The sequence below is a fragment of the Neolamprologus brichardi genome, chromosome 22 (genome assembly GCF_056152115.1).
Source record: "Neolamprologus brichardi isolate AB-2024 chromosome 22, ASM5615211v1, whole genome shotgun sequence".
NCBI lineage: Eukaryota > Metazoa > Chordata > Actinopteri > Cichliformes > Cichlidae > Neolamprologus > Neolamprologus brichardi.
The window spans coordinates 21,588,844-21,593,269 of record NC_142124.1 but is presented as its reverse complement, the minus strand read 5'-3'; positions in this window follow the sequence as shown (position 1 = coordinate 21,593,269).

Genomic DNA, 4,426 nt, shown 5'->3' with positions numbered 1-4,426 from the left:
CCATTTTTACTATTTAAGTTCTGTCTTTTACATCTTAAGTTTCAGTTCCTTTAAGAGTACAGGGTTGGGTCATTCTGGCCTCCAGCGATCCCTTTAGTTGGCATAGGAGTGTAACTAATAAAGGTCCTCTTTTCTCTAAGTCAGAATAACTGATGATTGAGGCAACAGGATGCCTGCTTGTCACCACGTCCCACTTCTTTTTTTCACACATTTTCATTTTTCTTCCAAGTGTCCAAGAAAGTAAGATTAATAACCTGACTTTGCCTCCATTAACAGTACTCGCAGTACACATTGACTATACTGCACAGAAATCAGAATATATTTGATCAATCTGAGACTATTAAAGCAAACTGCAGTGACGCACACATGGACACACTATTTTTTATTAGGTACACCTCACCTTTCCAGTACCAGGTTGGACCCCATTTAGCCTTAAGAGCTGCTTTCATTCTTTGGTAGTACGGATTCAACAAGCTGCTGGAAACATTCCCATATTGACATTACAGCATCACACAGTTGCTCTGTTGGATTGAGATCTGATAACTGTGGAGGTCATTTGAGTAGAGTGAACTCATTCCCGTGTTTAAGGAACCAGTTTGAGATCATTTGAGCTTTGTGACATACAACGTTATCCTGCTGAAAGCAGCTATGAGAAGAAGGGTATACTGGGGTCATAAATGGATGGACATGGTCTACAACAACACTCAAGTAGGCTGTGGTGTTTAAACGATGCTCAGTTGGTACACTAAGACCAGCCTGAATCATTCATATTGGCAAGATTGAACCATGCTTTTCTGTTGTTTATACAAAAGTCTGACCCTACCATCTGCATGCCAAACCAGGCTCATCAGACCAGGCAATGTTTTTCAAATCTTCTGTTTTTAATGAGCCTTTGCGAATCGTAGCTTCAGTTTCCTGTTCTTAGTCGACATGAGTGTGACCTGGGGTGGTCTTCTGCTGACATTTTGTGCATTCAGAGATGCTCTTCTGCATGCCTTGGTTGTAACAACTGGTTATTTGAGGTACTGTTGCCTTTAATCTGCTGGAAGCCACCTTTCTGATGTCTGGCATCAAGAAGGCGTTTTCACCCAGATCTGCTTCTAAGTAGATATTTGAATGGAATGAGTTGCTGGCAAGTGATTGGCTGATTAGATATTTGCATAAAGGAGCAGTTGAACAGGTGAATCTTCTAATGTGGCTGAGAGTGTAGTCTTTAATTTGTTAGTGCGTTATCGCAGTGGGAATCTGCTACCGGTCCAGATTCCCACTGCAATAATTAATATTATGCATCAATGTGTTCTTTGAGTATACCTTTATAATCTGAGCCAATATGACCCAGAAAGGAAGAACTTTATAAAGTAGCCATATGCTTCCTCACTGGGTTTTTAAGTTTTCACAACAGAGTCATGCGGTGGCTGAGGGAGATGAAACTACAGAGAATGCTCACCTGATCCTGCAGCCCCCCCACCCCTGTTTCACAAAGCTTTGTAGCTAGTTTGATCTCATCCTGCTTTCACCCTGCAACTCCCCTGACTCTGTGGGGGGCACACAGTCAGCACCAAATGGCAAAAAGACACACTTAGCAACCAGCTGATGAATATACTGGAGCATTTAGCAGATAAAGCCCTACATTTTCTCCTCAGAGTTCTTGAAGACCACAAATTAAATTAAAGGTAACAACAGTGATTTTGCTTATGACGTCTGGGTCTTTCAAAAAGTTTACCACATGCTAATTTTAAGGTTAAATGTCAGTGCTTTTTAACTTGTTTTTGAGCCCTACAAGCGTCTAAAACCAAACTGCAGGGTAAAATATTTTACTATGTATCCTTAAAATGTGCCAAATGATCAACAAATAAATTAAATACAGCATTTATGTGATTTTTACCAAATATATTTCTGTGCAGGCATTACTCACAGAAATGTTTCAGGTATTTTAGCACAAAAGGAGGTTTATGGTCCCATGAAATAAAGATATTCTCTTTCTGATTGACAGGCATGCCTTTGAGAAGATCTTGAGAACTAAGAGCAAGTAAAAGTGGAGGTTTTTGGAAAACAGGAGGACACTGAGGATGTCTGAATTATGTGTCCAGTCCAGTTTGTTGTTCAGATAAACAACAAGGTACCTGTAGCTGTCCACAGCCTCAATGTCCATACCTTGGATGTTCAGTGGTTACCAGCTCCTTGGTTTTACTGGTGTTGATGTGGAGGTAGTTCAGCTGGCACCAGTCCACAAAGTCTTGGGTCAGTCCTCTGTACTCCTTGTCGTCCCCATCAGTGATGAGGCCAACTATTGCAGAGTCATCAGAGAACTTCTGCAGGAAGCACTGGGTGGAGTTGTGGGAGAAGTCTGCAGTGTAGATGGTGAAGAGGAACGGAGCCAGAACCGTTCCCTGTGGGGCCCCCGTACTGCAGACGACCCTTTCCGACACACAGCCCTGAGTTCTCACATACTGTGGTTGGTCAGTGAGGTAGTCCAAAATCCAGGTAGTGAGGTGATGGTCCACTCCAGAGTTCTCCAGCTTGTCCTTCAGGACCGAGGGAAGAATAGTGTTGAAGGCACTGGAGAAATCACAGAACATGATTCTCACAGTGCTCCCAGCGGTCTCCAGGTGAGTGAGGGGACGATGTAGGAGGTGAATGACGGCATCATCCCCACCAATGCCAGGCTGGTAGGCAAACTGAAGTGGGTCCAGTGATGAGCTCACCAGGTGCTGAAGCTGAGCCAGGACCAGCCGCTCCAGGGTCTTCATCAGGTGGGATGTCAGAGCCACCAGCCTGTAGCTGTTGAGGTCCTTGGGGCGAGAAGTCTTTGGCACTGGTACAACACAGGAGGTTTTCCAGAGCTGTGGGACTCTCCCCAGCCTCAGGCTCAGGTTGAAGACACAGTTGGTCCGCGCAGGACCTGACGACCCTTGAGCTGATGCCATCTGGGCCCGCTGCCTTCTTGGCTTTAATCCTCCTCAGTTCCCTCCTAACCTGGGTGGTTGAGAGAGACAGGCTGGAGCCTTGTGTGTGTATTGGATGCTGTTTTGGGGGTGGGGAGGAGTGAGCAGGGTGAGTAGAGGAGGTCTGAAGTGTCTGAGGTGTCAGAGGTGGAACAGCAGCAATGGGGGTGGGTGAGTCTGCAGCCGATGTTGGAGACTGCCTCATGGCTGAATCAAATCTGTTGAAGAAATGATTCAGTTCATTTGCACACCTCACATCCCTCCCAGGCAGAGAGTTCTGATGTTTGTGGCCCGAGATGGTTCTGAGGCCTCTCCAGACTTCACCAACGTTGTTTTGCTGAAGCTGGTTCTCCATCTTCTGCTGTAGCTGTCCTTCCCATTCCTTATCAGTCCCCTCAGCTGGAATAAAAAAACAAACCAAAAAAAAAACAAAAAACGGGAATGCAGTACTTCCGAACATGTCAAATTATTTATCAAAGGACATAACTGAATCTTATTGTCTGCTTTATCTGCTGACTGCTAAATCACACATAATTAAACTTAGTACAAAACTAAGTAACTTTATGTTTATCTTTTATTTTAATAAATGTAATACTTTTGGAAAGCCTGTTTATTTCCTCTAAATGGAGCCACATTTGTGAGGAAAATGCACTTGGGTTGTGCCCATGAAAAACTTCTCTGCCAATGTCAGGCAGCTTATTCTGCTATTGAATCTTGCTTTGAGGTTCCATCACCCCAGGTGGAGTCAGCAACAGTCATACAGCAGTTGGATCAAAGGGTCAAAGCGTAGAGAAGATGCAGGGAACGCTATGTTGATTGCTGCATCGATGAGATACCAACTTTTGCTGTGGGATCTCCTTCACGTGAAAAACAAGCTGGTTATCATTGGAGGCAATCAAAATGCAGAGACATATTGACATGAGATTCTGCAACCAGTGGCAATCTAATACTTCCACATTCTGGGACTGAACTTTTTCCTTGAAGATAAAAACCCTACCAATACAGAGCGGGGTTTATCAGAGACTACTTCCCCTCCAGAAAGAATAGAGAGGATGGCATGGCCTGCCTCAAGCCTAATGCAGTGTGTGACCAAGCTGCTGACAAGCAGGAGGAGGTCGTAGGCTGTTGTGGCGGTGTACGATTCTTCCGCATGCTAATAAGCCCCGTTTATCAAATATATAAATATTAAATTGTCAGCATGTCTTGTTTCTTCAGACTTTATTTATCAAATCAAATAAATGACACCAAATAAGAGTAAAAAGCAGAAAAAGCTAAGCTAAAAACTTTGGCATTGGTAGAGCAGCCTTTCGTGGGTATAATTCACGTACTCAACTCTGCTGCTCAACCCAGAAATGCATTTTTCTTACAAATTTAAGTGGAAATAAACAGACTCTCCAACTGTGTAAGATTTATTGCCAAGAAGCATTTGTTGCAACAAAGAAATAATCAACCAAACACACGCTTCTTTACTTTATGTGCCA